The 16693-nt window shown below is 37.8% G+C and overlaps 1 protein-coding gene across 5 annotated transcripts in view; it reads right to left on the reverse strand.

Annotated features, from left to right (window-relative positions):
• GAB1 (GRB2 associated binding protein 1) overlaps positions 1 to 16693 on the reverse strand; it is a 117941-nt gene that overhangs the window by 43931 nt on the left and 57317 nt on the right. The window lies entirely within an intron of this gene.

A 16693-nucleotide genomic window follows, 5' to 3' on the forward strand; every position in this document is an offset into this window, starting at 1 on the left:
AGCATTATTTCTATGTCTTCATGAACAAACATATCAGTCTATAAAAAAAACACTACTAAATTTATAATCACCAAAAGCAATATGAATGTGATATGATGGGATCTCTACATTTTTTATGCTTTACAAAATTTGGCATATGTAACACAAAAGGCATTGTAGCGTCAACTAAAAACTGCTTCATTTTACCCTGAAAAATACATGTGAACAGAGAGAAAAGAGGATTAACTACAATCCACATATACTTCTCCAACAGATGTTTAGTCTTCACCTCCATCTTCACCAAATTTTATAATAAATTCTGACATGAATCTATATTCACTTGTATTGTTCACTGATGGAGGTGCTAGGAAACTATGACAATGGTCTGAGGAAGAGATAGAGAAAATGAAAACTAAGGGGACTGAGCGGTCCATAAACCAGCTCATTTGGTCTTTAATAACTTGGACAACTGTACCGATAACTGCATTAACTTGGGTGATAACTTTAGGTTTAATATTTTAATAGATTCTTTAAACTGTATCCGTTCAAGAAAATTTAGATACATTAAGAAGTAAACCAATGAGTTAAGCAGTCAATAAATTATTGAATATACTGTAAATACCATGCTAGGTACTTGTGGGAAGAAATACAAGTAGGTAATCCATGATTCCTACCCTCAAGGAGTTTACTAATTATGAAGAAAATACTGTAAATGAAACTATTTGAGAATATAGCAACCCTAGCAAAGTATCTGCAGAACTATTGCTAAATGGATAGGCAAAAATCACTAGGGCCTAAAAATATTATGTAGTGCTTTAATACCATCAAGATTTTAAATTAACGTCTCAGTCTGACTGCAGCTTAAAGGAAAAAAGTAAACGATTGAGGGGCTGGCTCGGGGGTATAGTGGTTAAGTTTGCACACTCTGCTTCAGTGGCCCGGGGTTTCAGGGTTCGAATCCTAGGTGCGGACCAACGCACCACTCATCAAGCCATGCTGTGGCGGCATCCCACACACAAAACAGAAGAAGATGGGCACAGATGTTAGCTCAGGGACAATCTTCCTCACCAAAAAAAAAAAAAAAGTAAACGATTGGTGTCCAGTAGAGAAGGCAGTGTAGAGTTCTGTTGATAATATTGAAAAGCCGTAAACCATTAACTTCACATTTATTTAGCACTGGTTTTTGGATTATAAAAACCCATTCAGTTAACATATAAGACATCTATTTACTTCAAAATAAATAAAGATCATCTCTTAGTAAAATTATGACTTTACAAATACCTCCCTATCAAGCAGTAAGCTTGAAAAAGTAATAAACAAGTAAAGAGAAAAGAAAAAACACTCTTCTGTCATCTATCCAGGGCCATCAAGGAATCATATCTTTTAGTAAGTGATTTCTCCAGATGGTGAAGGTTCTGTCTTTAAATACAGAAATGACTTTTTAAAACTTTAATGTCTTGCATGGAAATCTTTCTAAAATGCCTTACTACATAATTCATCAAACATAATTCATCCACTCCCCAGTGACTCAAGACCAAGTATTATAGACATCAATTTCTATACTGCACTTCAGTGAGGCTCTTAGAGGCTGTTGGGCTGCACGAAGGCTCATTTGCCCTTATACTAAATAATGCCATACTGCTGTGCTTGTATAGTTCATCTTCTTAATACAGCTTTCTGTCTTTTCTCTCTTAAATTTTATCAATTGTCACTTCTCCCTCCTAATAACATGGTTTATAGGATGCCAAACTTGTTTCCTGCCTCAGGGACTTTGCACATGCTGTTTCCTAAGTCAGGTATGTTTCTTCCCCCAGTCTTTGTCAGGCCGACTCTGACCTTCAGGCCTTCCTTTCCCTGACCACCCTCAAACCAACCACCCCTGATGTAAAGTAGGGCATAGTTTTAGGGACCCTATTTTACCTAGGTAGTGATTTTTGTAATTCTGCAATTCAATTTTTCTTTGTATTTGTTTATTTAGTATTTAACTCCCTTAGTGGACTGTCAAGTCCATGAAGATAGTGACCATGTCTGCTTTATTTGCCATTACATACTCAATGTAGCACAGTGCCTAGTACGTAGAAATATTTGTACAGTAAATAAACAGAATTTCCTTCAGTTGTAAAATTTTTGAGAATATTAGATTAGATATATGGGTGACACTGAATAGAAAGGTGTGCTTTCAAAACATCTTGCACTTGAGAAAAAGAGCTCCAATACTGAAGATATACATAATAAACATAACTAAGACAGCTTTACCAAAACACACGCACAAAACACTTTTGGAAAATGACAAAAACAGAAAAGAACAGAACGTGTCCTTTTGCTATAGTTTAAGTGTCACTCTTTGTCTTCTGGTTAACCGTGGCTCCCCAACCACTTCATTGCTTCCCTGTTGAAATGATATTGTTAAAATTTCAAAGGCCTTTGGAAACTAAAATAAAGAGCCAAGAAATGAACAGCAATGAAGTGAGGTGCACTAGATAGACTGGGCTAGCGATCACAGAGGCTGAGTAGACATTATCTAAGAGATGAACCCTTACAGCAGGAAATTACAGCATTAAAACACAGAATTTAGCCAAGCAGCACCTGCCACTTATTTATTTATTTTTAACATGATCCAAATGTGAATGTTTGTCTCAGCCACAAAATGAGTCACTCTCATTGAATCTGGCACAGATTAAACTGGAAAACAAAAGCAATTACATAAACTACACACTTTAATAAGGCAGATACAAAGGTTCTCTGGATTAGGGTACAAAGCACAATTTAGCCACAGAATAAAGCTTGATGCTCGACAAGAGAACTGACATCAGCACCCTTGCTAATCGCAGCACAAAAGCTTCTCTATGTTTTGTCAGAGCATAAAATGGGCCCAAATAAATCAGTCTTTGTTATCTGAAAATATCTGGGATTCTTAAAGTTTGTCCTATTTTTATCCCTGCTGCCTTGGTAGCCCCAGAGAAAGCTGTACACTGCCTCAGCAACCCTGCAGAGCAGCAAGAGGCAAAAAGAACAAGTTCTCTAGAAACCTTCAAAACCAAATACTCAAAGCAATTTTAAACGAAATTCTTGTGAAAAATCACTTTAACTACTGGACTCCCATTACGAGCAGGTAGGCTTGAGAAGAGCTATGCAAAATTTATTTTGTTGTCGTTTCTTATATGCACTAGTCACTTCTATTTTCAGTTGAATAAAGGATGCAGTCATAAGACTTCAGCAGCAGGTCTGCATTTTGAAGTAGCTTAAAAGCACCAGACTCTGATTCCAGTGTCTCATCTCAGGGTTTCAAGATTAACTTCGGCTCTTACATTAACACCAAAAGAGGACAGCCTGTATAGTCCCTGGATTCCAATTTAGATTAGACGCATTTAGGTTAGACTGCCAAACTAAATATCCATAATGCTTGGGGTATCTGGGTTGCCCTTTACCCATTCCCTATGTTCAGTGACTGCCTACTGCCCACAGGATAAAGCCCAAACTCTCTAGCAGGGCATTTGGGGCCCTCCAAGCCTCTCCCTATCTCTCCAGCCTCACTTCTTGCCTCTCTGCCTTCCAATTACATCCGTATCAGAAATGCTTGCAGTTCCCCTAACACTCTGCTTCTGTCCTGCCTCTGGCCCTGACACACGCTGTTTCTGGCACATAATCCACCCCCTGGGTTCAGCTCAGACCTCTTTGGGGCACCATCGCTGAGCGGGCCCCTCCAAGCTCTCCATTCCCACCTTGTTCCTAGTTACGTGCCTGACGTCTCTACAAGTGAGTTTCTTGAGGGCTGGAGCCACGTCTTTCCACCTTTCATCTTTCTTTTCCCATTGCCTGGTCCCAAGGAGGTGCTCAGTCAATGTCTGCTGAATATTCCAATCACAGGAGGCAAGGAGAAAAATATGGAAGCTCGCAAACTATTTACGTGCTATGGGGATGTTGACATGACTGCAACCTGCCCAGCCCGCTGGCAAGCTGGCTGACATGAATTGTCAGGTAAGGCAGAGGCATATAAACAATAAACCTGTTTTAAAAACTCGATAGATACGACAGATATTTTTAAACTTCCTTTCAAAAGAACTATTCTTTTAAACGCTTTCTGTATTTAAGCAAATTGCACATGTTAAATTGACGACAGACTTGTCACACTGAAGCAAGGTCTTAAGATAAAGTTTATCACACCTTATGGAGTATGGCTATGTGCATGTTGGCAAGAAGTATAGACGGAGTCCCATTATCAAGTGGGGGAAAAACATTCAATCTGGATTAGCCCTAAACCATTACCTGCAATAACATTATTAACAAATTCACAAAATATGACTAATTTGCCTAAATGGCAAACGAGCTTAGTTTTAAAGAAAACATGGCAACTGCTGCACACTTGTTTTCTGAGTCCTCTGTGGTATAACTGACAGAGTATATGCCTGATATAATGCTCCCAAGACTCCCTAATCCCTTCCCTGTACCTTTACTGGAAGAGATAACTTTTGAGGAAATAGCCAATATACAGGTGGGCAAAAGGGAAGAGGTCAGGGTGGTCCAGTGATTCTCAACCTTAAGGACACATAAGAAATATCTGGAGGGGGGGCCAGCCCGGTGGTGTAGTGGTTAAGTTCGCGTGCTCTGCTTCAGCAGCCCTGGGTTTGCAGGTTTGGATGCCGGGTGTGGACCCATGCACCACTCATCAAGCCATGCTGTGCAGGCGTCCCACATACAAAATAGAGGAAGATGGGCACAGATGTTAGCTCAGGGCCAATCTTCCTCAGCAAAAAGAGGAGGATTGGCAACGGATGTTAACTCATGGCCAAGCTTCCTCACAAAAATATTTTAAAAAATTAAAAAAAAAGAAATATCTGGAGAACTTTACTTCAAACAAAAATTGATGTCTGGGGCCTCACCTCAGACCAACTAAATCGCAGTCTGGGATGTCAGCCTTGCACTGGCATAGGTAGTTTTAAACACTCAACAGGTGATTCTAACATGCCGTCAAGACTGAGAATCACCAGTCCAACCAAGAGACAGAATTAGGTTGCTTCTTAAAATAGAATTAAAAAAAAAATCTTTCTTTTCAAGCTTATGTCTAATTCCTTATCTTCTCATGCCTTCTGCTCTTACCAATGTGGTTAAATATATCTCCCTCCTTGTTTTTGTTCACAATATTTATCCCACTGGCGAATGTTTAAACTCCTTTCTACCGTTGGAAACCTAATCCATTCTTCAAGATTCTGTCCAAACTCTCCCCTTTTCTTGCCACATCTTCCCTCTGGACTGTTGGCAACCCGACAGTTACTGTCCTGAAATTGCCATGGGACAGTTTGGAACCATCTGTAATTTTACTATGTACATTTCCAGCTGTGCCAAATGCTTGTGAATTATTTTTCCAACTAGACATCAAGTTCCTTGAAAGCCGAGACCATTCTTTAAATATTTTTGTATCCGTAACAGTGCTTTACATATTGTGAAGCCCTCAAAACCTTGATGGGATGCTCTTAAAGATTTCTGTTCATCAGAATGATTGCAGAGAGCCAGTGAACTTAAATGAAAAGATCTCAGGGAAAGAAAAAAGAAGTCTAAAGTTGTTATCCTCAGGGTCAAGTCCAAACTCCTTTCACAGGATGGCACACAAGGTTCTTCACAACCACACTTACCCGCATTGCCTCTCCAATCTCTCACCTCTACAGACAACCTCAGTGAGCACCCACACAGCTTGTTCACTCCTCTATGGCTTTACATTTTGTTGTTTTTGAGTCTAACACACCCTATCTCTCTCATTCAATGAGCTCCTACTCCTTCGAGACCTAGCTCAAGACCTCTTCTTTGAAGCTTTCCTCAACTTCCCCCCAGTTTAGGCACCTACTCATCCCGCTCCTCCGAGCTCTCAGCACAAGAGCTGAGGTCTCAAGTAGCCAGTAACAAGCTCATTCCCTTAGAGCACTTCAGAAAGAACTCTGATGACTGCATGTAGGTCTCTCGGTAGTTGCTGAATCCTCAAGTTCACCTGGACCCCAAAGCTGCAGAAGAACAGCACTTTCGACCTTCTTGAGCCAACTGCCCTTCCATCGTGAAACATCACCACTGTAATTTACTAACCCTCTATTACCCTCGAAAACTGGGGACTAAAGTGCAGTGGAACTTTCTTATTTTGAAATCTCTTACAAGGTATATCACAACTGATATTTAACGAAAGGGGATCATTACTGTGAATTCTTTGGTAGAATTCAAAATTTATGTATAATCTCAGAAATCCGTAAAATGTTTGAGTTGAAGATACGTGTATCACAAGATGAAAATGCTATTTTTCATAAGATAGGTTTTATCTAAATTTCACTGGCAAGGTAATGGTTAAATAAATTATGGGAAATCTATACAATAATAAATCTATGCGAAACATTTAAAAAGTGAGATAAATCTATATATATTTGAAAAATGCCTACAAGGTAATTGTTAAATGAAAAAAAGCAAGTTGCAGAATTGTACACATAGTATGACTGCATTTGTCCGAAATGATCATGTGTTTGTATACACACAACACACATAAACTATGTTTAGAGAACAGGTCTCTGGTCTCTGTCGGAATTTTTAACTGTTGGAATATAGGGATGGGAGGATCAGACAAGTTTCATATTTTTATTTTATATACTTTTGTATAGTCTTATTTTTTTCAAGGAACTTCCACTTATTACTCTTATAATTTAAAAAATATTACATGTTTAAAGAGCTTATGCCTAAAAATGCCCTAAAAAAGAAAGTCTATTAATTTTTTAAAAATCTAGGAATGATGCACCCAAAACAAAAAAGTGTATGGATGTATGGAAATGCATACTCTCTTCTTACTCTGCAATTAGTGAATGAATTCAACCTTTCTTTTAAATATAGAATTCCAGGATACATCTGGAAGGAGTCTTAGTCAGGAAATAGCTTAGACAAATAAAGTATAACTACTTTGTTTTAAAGACTGAAATTCTAGGGTTAAAAAAAGGAAAGTTGGGAGCACTTAAGATAGAGGAACAAATTTCACCGTCTCTTCTTCCCATGAAGTCTCATTGTTATAATATTCATACTATTTTAAATTTCTTTAAAAACATGTCAGTAAATGGTAATATACTAAGGTATTTAAATATCTAAAATAAGCACTTTGGGAATTACTTTACCTACTAAAAATATTAAATTTCTATAATACTACTACCAGGGTAAATAAAATAAAGAAAAACAAATTAACCACGAAGCAGGGACAAAAGAAAACCATTTGCTTTAAAATACTTGAGTTGTTTTCCAGGAAGCACCATCTTTTCTCATAGAGCAAAATAAGGAAAAAACAGGCTCAGTGGAAGTTTCCACTCCACTGGCTCTATCATTATGATCATCTGTTCCAAACACACACAAGCCTAAAATTTCCTGTTTTCAAACCATTGTCACCATTTTCTAGCCTAGTGCTATCTGTGCTAACTTTAGCTTAGTAATATAAACAAAAGAATACACCAAAAATAATGCAGAACAATGCCTAGATGTAGGCTAACAACTGTTCCACAAACCTTTTAAATGAGAGTTTACATACATTGCCTGGACAAAAACAAATTAGCTGGACCTGAAACAATTTCATAATAGCAAAACTAACAAAAAATCAAATTTAACTTAGAAATACTACAGTAGCTGTACAGTAGTACAATTTCATAATAGCAAAACAAACAAAAAAAATCAAATTTAACTTAGAAATACTACAGGGGATCTTAAAATATTAATTAATAGTGTATATAATTTATTTGTTGAAATCATTGCTAAACTGATGCCTACCTCAAAGCCCTGGCACAAGTCCCACATAAAACAAACAAACAGAGCAACAACAAAAACTCCTTAGTATTTAATATACACAAAGTCGTTCTTACACCTTTTCTGGGTCATAGACCTCTTTGAGAACCTGATAAAAGCACCTTTTCTTAGAAAAAGGCACATAAATAATATTGTACACAGTTTCAGGGGTTCACAGGTTTCCTGTGGCACCTGTTAAGAACACATGAAATAGGACTACACTTTAACACTTCTTACTACAAAGAACAGTCTGGTATGAGACCTTGGACCCCAACCAGGGAAATTTAGTTACTAAAGTTCCACAGGAAAGTAGGTCACCTGACGGCCTTAACTCTCAATACAGCATTATGGGGCAGGTCGAGTATATTTTTACTTGTAAATATTAGTTCATATCTCATCATATTTCCAAGTGTCAGGTCTGTGGGACACACTGTAACTCAGGGGGTTTTCAGGCTTCCTTACCCTGCCTAGGAGGAGGCTGAAGAGAGGCAAGAGTTTGGCTTGCAACATCTTGTGTGACTGGGGATGAAGGCCTGGGGTGATAGTATAGCTGAGTCTGTAATGGGAAGACCACCTGCCTTGGGTTTCATCTGATCTCACCCTTTTCTTACTACCGTGTGCAGTAAGAGTCAGTGAGTTCATATTAAGGTGTGGTCGGGGGAAATGGGGTCAGGGAGTCCACTCCATCTTTTGGAATCAGCTTTGGCCCACCTCGGGCCTGGACAAAAGGTAGTTGGAGTCATAAGCAATCTGGCCAGTTAGAGATTTAGAAGCGGAGCCCCAGCTAGTGATAGAGCAAGCATGTACGTGGCTCTGTCTTCTGCGTATCTCCCTAAGAACCCATGGAGACAGAGGTAGCACAAATGTCCAGGCAGACTCCACCAATCTAGCAGAAGACAGCGAAAGTGCAATAAAGAGCTGTGAGCGTTACCATGAGCTCCAAACATGCCCAGAATCATTGAGCCATTAATTCCATTTCTAGGAATCTCACCCAAAGAAATAATGCAAAATGCAGCTAAATACAGAGGCATCAAAATACTCCACATAGTGTTGTTTATATGAGCGAATATTTGAAACAACCTACATCTTCAATAACAGGGTGACCAACCAGCCCAGTTTTCCCAGGACTGTCCAACCAGCCCAGTTTTCCCAGGACTGTCCCAGTTTTAGAACTGCAAGTTCCACAACCTGGGAAACCCTTTAGTCCTGAGCAAACCAGGAAGGTTGGTGAGATTAGGGAATTGAGTAAAGAAATCATGATACATCTCCATAAGGGAGTCTTACATAGTCATTAAAATGACACTTTTGAATGTCATTTTTAAGATTTTTTTCCCCATGGTTTGCAAAATTTCCCAAATACTGAGAGATCTTGGCAAGCAACTAATCTTTTCCATTTGTAGTAGTGGAATCTGCTGTGAAGGAATACTGGCAACACTTTCCTTTCTACCTTTTCTGACTCCCCCATCACTTGTGCCAGGTAGAGCTGACTGCTCCAGGGTGTCCACAGCACCTGGTGCAAACTTCTAGCAGAGTCCTCTTCTCTGGCATGTCCATCAGTCCTTTGCACAGCTTCTTTTCTCCCCAAGACCCTGTCTTATTCCTCTTCTAAGAACTTAGCATAGTGCATAGCACGCAAGGACTTGGCGGCTTAAAAACCATGTCTGATAACCGTTACCTGAACAAACAAACGAATGAATGTCTCCTGGTGACCCTGATGATGTCTCTGTTCTTCACTAACTTGTTTTTCACGTAAATGAAGGATATGCCAAACCAACAGGGGGCCTCCTTATTGCTCTAAGAGTGCAGCCATAAATCCTATCAAATCTCCACCTCCACAAGGCTCAGTCCACAAAAAGTGAAACTAACTTAATCAAGGAACAAGTCAATATGAAATCATGCCAATATGCTAAAATTAGGAATCTACAACTTCAGACAGTGCCTATAGTATTATGAGAATGTCTACATATTTTAGTTATAAAACATTATTTATGTTAGTATGCTTATTCATATATACATGGTTATATTCTCTCTCTATATATATTCAACATTGTTGTGTGTATGCGTGTGTAATGACATTCCAGTCTGAGGGTAGAACGTAACGTCATTAGAGAATAAGGGCAAAATCCATGTGCTATGAAGCATAGTGTCAATGAACATGTTTACATGAAGAACAAGATGTGAGAACTTTATATTGTTGTTTAAGTAGTAGGAAATTATTTTCACATCTTAAATTAAAGTCACAGAATTTTCCAGCACAGATACAAATTCTAATTGCAGTTTTAGAGCAGTGCTGTCCTACAAAACTTTCTGCAATGGCAACGGCTGCCCTGACCCTCCCAGTAGCCACCAGCTACATGTGGCCATAGAGAACTGGAAAGGTAGCTAGTGTAACTGAGGAACTGATTTTCTAGTTCATTAATTTAATTTGGCCACATGTGGCTAGTAGCTATCCTACGGACAGTGCAGTTTTAAAGTCCATTTCATTGACTTGAGGGAGAGGCAATACCAACTGCTAAAGAGGCTGCAGCTCTAAATAATAAAACCCACAACAAATGTTTAAATTGTGTAGTGCTACTGTAAGCTGTTGTGCCTGAGATGCTAACAATTATGTGACCCTATTTCCTGATTTTACTGTGTTCCACAAACTTACTTTGTCCCACAAATGCATGTCATCTATGTTATTATTTTTTTGAAAAGAATATGCTTGCTTAAATAGAGATTTTTAAAAAAATAATAGAACACCAATAACAAACTTCATCTTCCATAAAACCAACAAATTTCTAAACTCTATTTCTTGCTTAGCTATCCAATCCAAAATAATTAGTGCTGGAATAGAGTTAGTGTTGTGAGTTTCCAGCAAAATATACAAAAACTTCCTCATTTTCTCCTCTCAGTTCCTTATTGAACAATCACAATTTATAATCAAGTCAAACACTGATACATTGCGATTTGGATCGCAGTTCAAAAACAACACTTGCACCTTAAGCACTAGAGGAAAAGCAATGAAGTGTTACAAAAACAAATTTCAAATTTTCATAATTACATTTATACGTAATAAGCCAAAATAATGGTTAGTATAATTTTCTTCTAAACATAAAACTCAAGTCTAAAGCTTTCAGAACAAGAGATGTGGCAATGAAAGGTTTCCTTAGAAAGATACTTCCAAAGAGATAAATTATGCATTCTGGAGTCACTCACTATAAAACACATTAAGTTTAAGATGCAAGGAAGAATAACCTCATCCAAAGAGGAGAATTAAGTACAAAGTTGAACATGATACAAAAATTACTCCACTGATAACGAAATCAAGATGATCTCTGATGCGAATGTGGAAGACTCAGGCCAAGTACTGTGCCCCATGACAGAGGGGGGTACGCCTTTTTGTAAAACCTGATTTTTGCGGGGAAAACACTTTTTCAACCATGTAACATGCAGATAATGATCTCATCATATAAGAAAAGCTGTTGATCATTTACCTCTTTTTGTTTTCAACCAATCAGTGCTATCTTGCCCATTCTATGGTATGTCAGCCCTAAAATGAGCCCAGCTTTCTTTTTCCTGTCAACTTTCCATCTCCCTCTACACCACCCAAGCCTCATAACCTTTGACCAACAGGAAGTAGATACAATGGACTGAAAATAACAGTGACTGTAAGGATTTGTGTATGTGTGATTTAATGCTTGAGGACTAGGAGACAAGGGTTAGGGGAAAAAGAGAAAATGTCTAGCTATTTCTGCCAGAGGAATAACAGTGGCATTTGGCAGGACCCGACTCATCTTGAACTCCAAGCAAAACTGTTACCCAAGTTATGCAGTTCAGAAAAGCTAAAAAAAAAACATGTACAGTATGTACAATAATACCTATGTAGATATACCACATGCAGTTGATGCAAGATAACTTATACTCTTATCTGCTTTAAACATGTTAGGAACCCTGTGGACAATCAGAGTCATTCACCAAGTGCTGGCATCCGAGGTAAGAGGACAACTGACTGCGTCTGACTTGCCAACTTGGAAGTTCACTTAAAGTCTGCAAGAGCTAAAAATAACCACACAAACATGTTTACAGCATTTAAAAAATACAGGATCCACACTGTCTTCTAAATATAAACCTTGAGTTTGGAGTACAGGGATTGGCTTTGGGTTTTCAAAGATGTCATCAGGACATCCCCCACTTCACCACAGAAGTTCACATTTCTGTATTTTACTTTAAATATACAATTGGTGGTATTTAGCTAGAGTGGAGGAGGAGTGGGTTTGGAATAGAGAAGGCGAGCAGGAAAGGAAAAGATGGTACCTCTTTCTCCATTTAATAAGAGGGCTTCAGAATACCACAAACCCCCTACCTCTTTGTGGTGGGACCTGACCTTCTTGAAATTCTGACAGGGATATCCTGCCTGTATTTTTCCGCTCCACACATCCACTCCCCAGTTCAGCAGTCCCCTCCCCCTGCCTCATTCCTAAATCTGTAGCCGCTGCTGCAACAGACAAATGCAGACAAGAAGTCAAGTGCAACGTATATACATATATGCAAAAGTCTCCACATCCCAACTGGTACATGAGTGTCTGAATTTTGAAGACAACAATTCTAACTCTTTTCCTGTTCCTGAAAACTGAGATAAGTCTAAGTCAAACACAGGGAAAATCTTCCAACTGAAAACCATAATGCTCATATCAGTTGGGACAGCCTGGGGCGGCTGTGGTAAGACTATTAAAGATTCTAAGGAGTATTTTATGAATGGAGAAAAAAATGTCTACTTGGTCTCTATAAGTTATGTAAATTTATTTTTTGGTATTAATTTTTGCATAGGATTGGTTTAAGTTTTATCTTCTGCCTTTAATTCTAAGAAATCTTAAAAATTTAACAGCTGTTAAAAAAAATTAAAAGAAAGAAAAACCTGCACCAACAGACTTAGCCCTATGCTTGTACGTCATAAACTTCAAATGTCTGTGTCTTTTAATTTAAAGTACTATGGTGGAATCTATATTTCTGGAGGTTATCCAATATCCAAGCAAAGTGTTCTCCAGAATAAAATCATCTAAGTCGTACGGGCATTTTCTTAACAAATTTATTCTTAATAAATTACTAGCAACAACAAATTCAACTGAAAAATTATGAAAAAATAATATATAATCCCACCATCAAAAAGTATTTTTTCCATATTTTCATCTAATTTTTATTCATATATATATACACATACTTTTTAAGTCATTAATTTTTTAAAGATGAACGAATGTATCCTTGGTTTCATGAGCTACACTTCTAATTTTCTGAGATTTAAAATTCTCAGGTTTAAAATTTTAATTCATTAATATTTCACTTATTGTGACTTTTTCGAAGTCTTACTTAGCACGCTACGATTATGCAAATGAAGGTGAAGACCTCACTGGAATGCTTTCTGAAACCCGATTAAAAAAATACATTTAATGATTGTAAAAACACAAGACATTTATTTACCATGGGCTTTCTTATTTAGCACAGCATTCCACACACATTCTAGCAATTAAGCTATTTAATTATAACTCAAAGAACGTCCTGTTAAGCCTTGTCCAATTTGGTACAGTATGCAGTTGAAGCTCTAAGCAAATAATGACTAAAACAAATATGTATAATCCTCTCGACAGAAATGCTATCACCTTGTTTACCAACAATTGCAATCTCATACTGTATAGAATGATTTACTAAATCTAAAAGATGAAAAATTTATTCCAGAAAAAGATCTTTTGATACTCCAACTTATGTTAGGCATTGTAACCTGAAGACATTCTCAGAGTAAATCTCTCTACTTCTTGGCCATTTATATGTTTATACCTTAAAAATTAAAAGATTAGGCCATCTACTTATAGATTATCTACAATGAACACAGGATAATTTGTTCCAAAAAAGGGGGAAGTTGAGGAGACATAAACTATCTCTAGTTAAAATTTAAGTTTTAAAAAAGAAATAAAAACAAAATCACTACTCTCTATTTTGTTAAATAATTGACCAAGAAAGGCAAAGCAATGAGATTTTCATTTAAAGATTAAGATTATGTAACCCCAAATTGGCTGAGGTAAATGACTTTTTGGTAACTAGATCCAATTCTTGGTGGAGCAAAGACAGAGGAAGAATAAAAAACACATCTTTAGCTAGCCTCCTAGACATGGCACAGATTAAGAGGAGGGGCTTGTTCCCCACACCAACTCCATATGGCATTCTAATCTTTACGAGAAGTTTTAAAAGAATAATCAGAAATAAAAACTAGCCAGTGCTGTGGCCACTAAGAATGCCATCTGGTTCCTCTCAGCCTAGTCCTTTCACCATGTCTTAGAGGGAACTATTAACTAACCATTCATTTATACTCAATCTTCTAGGCTCTTTCTCTTAAGTGCACTGTCCTCAAAACTTAACACACGGGGCCAGCCCAGTGGTGTAGTGGCTAAGTTCGAGTGCTCCACTTCAGCGGTCCCAGATTTGTGAATTCAGATTCCGGGCATGGACCTATACACCACTCATCAAACCATGCTGTGGCGGCATCCCACATACAAAATAGAGGAAGACTGGCACGGATGTTAGCTCAGGGACGATCTTCCTCAAGCAAAAAAGAGGAAGATTGGCAACGGATGTTAGCTCAGGGCCACTATTCCTCACCAAAAAAACCCCCAGAAAACCTTAACATACACCACGCCTGACAAAAAGTAGGGTCTGAGCAAGTAGTGACTGAGTGAATGAATGAATGAGAGTCCTGATTCACAGTGTAAGGCAAACCTTAGAGGGATCATTACAGTCATCCATAAACAATTATTAAGTGGTTAGATGGTAGAAATATGCCAGAAAAGCAAAAGAAATACTATGACAATGAATTAATTGAAAAATTACCATTAAACTTGTATAAATATGTTTACACTTTAAATGTAGAAATAAGCATACTAAAAACCACTTTTGGTGCTATTATACAAAATACAACTAAATAGAAAAACTTTCCCCCAATCTATGCAGAAGGAGAAGCAAAACATAAGGCATCAAGTTATAGTGAACGCAATGCACTGATATGGGTCTCCTTTCTTCTCCATTCTTTTGTCTGCCCCCTAGTGGAGTCCTTAAGAGCAGAGAAAACATAAAAAAGGCAGGCACTACAAAAATCAGGAAAAACAAACAAAAACAGAACAGAACAAAACAAAACACAAAGCACAAAGAGCTTACTTTGGACTTCCACAAATCAGTCACTCAAGAATAGAAAGTTAACTTACGAATTCCTATTAAACACTTTTTTCCCCACAGACAAAACTTTCTTATCAACTTAGGTAGGTTCACTATTTCCTTGTGGACCTTTGGACTTTTGCTCATTGCCTTTTAAGGAAAAGTCTGCATCTGCATCTAGGTAGTATATGGCTTTCTCGATATTTAAAAAGACAAATATTTTACTGCTAGTTTCTAAGTTGACATGCTCTGGCCACTTTATTTTTGGTTTTCAGGTGTCTTAGACATGAATAGCTAAAACAAAATCGTTTCGATAAAGAAGATTCTGGAAATCTATGGATTCATTTCCACAGTACATCAAGTCAAGGAACAGGTAAAGTGAAACGGAGACACTGGTTCAGTGATGGCAGGCGTGGTTGAGTGACTCCTTTTGGAAAGCACGCTTATCTCCATGGGGATCTTTCTGTCTAGAAAGGACTGTGGGTTTTGTCTATGATCTCATCATCAGCAACAGCCGACTCTCCTCTAAATCAGCTGCCCATTTTATACCAGAGTTTTGCACTAACATGTACAGTTCCTTAAGTACGAAGATGACAGACACTGCTAGTGACTTACGTAAACAACGAATCATGTGACACCCCCTCGCCTTGTGACTGGTGACACACATTTGCAAGACAGCCAGCCAGGGTTATACAAACTACACTCACTGAACAAAAAACATCAGAAAATGATCCCTGAAGGGGAAATACAAGTATTAGACACAGTTTCTGGGCATCAATGATTCAGTGGTTCCACTTCTTCCAGAGCAATCAGAATGCATCATAACTCACGATTATTATAAACAAAATGATTTCTAGAGAGGTGATTCTAGATTTTCACCCATATTTAAGGACTTGAACATATAAAACTCCTCCTGCATTGGTAGGAATTCTGTTTCCCAGAACTATATAAAAATCAAAGGAGAGAATCCAAACAAAAAACATTCTGAGATGAATAAAGGTACTAAAATAAACAGTTGACTTAATTACCATTTTTAACACCCTTTGTAGAAGTGCATTAGTATGATAATTCTGGCAGGTTCTAAAAGCAGTTAGTTTCCAGTGATTTATGACTACATCTTACATCTATGCAGTATCAGCTTAAAACACCCTCACCAGCTTTTTCGTGGAGGAAACAGTAGCCTATATCAGGGGAGATAAAGTGTTCAATGGTTTATTTTAATAAGCAAATGCTCAGGATATAGAACATAAGACTTAAATTTTTCTGTTCTCAGACGGTTGTGAATGCTATGAAAGGTGGGAGGGATGAGGAGACAGTTGACACTCATCTTCCTCTTCATTTATCTTTTCCTTTTGGACAAAACCCTCAGTGACAGGAAGTATCAAAGACGACAGAATAAAACTCCTATGCTTGTAATACTTTTCCCAGTTTCTCTGTTGTTGCTCAGATCTCTACTAGAAAAGCAAGGAAAGGCAAATTTTAACCAAGGACCTCAAAAGATTTATTGCAATCATCAAGGTTCATATGTCAGGAAGAAGGAAGGTGGGGGGAATTCTCCCAGCTCTCTATACTTGGACATGGATCCTGGGGTTAATTTTTAAGTCTTGTCTGTTTTACTGCCAAATTATTTATAGAGGGTAAAAGCAGCTCCAATAATTGACTTCCTTAAAATTTACTATATTTAGACAATGATATCACTACTAAGTTTTAAATACACTAACGTTATGACATAATTCTTAAAGCATGC

The sequence above is a fragment of the Ceratotherium simum genome, chromosome 12 (genome assembly GCF_057802395.1).
Source record: "Ceratotherium simum simum isolate JZ-2026a chromosome 12, ASM5780239v1, whole genome shotgun sequence".
NCBI classification, from domain to species: Eukaryota; Metazoa; Chordata; class Mammalia; order Perissodactyla; family Rhinocerotidae; genus Ceratotherium; species Ceratotherium simum.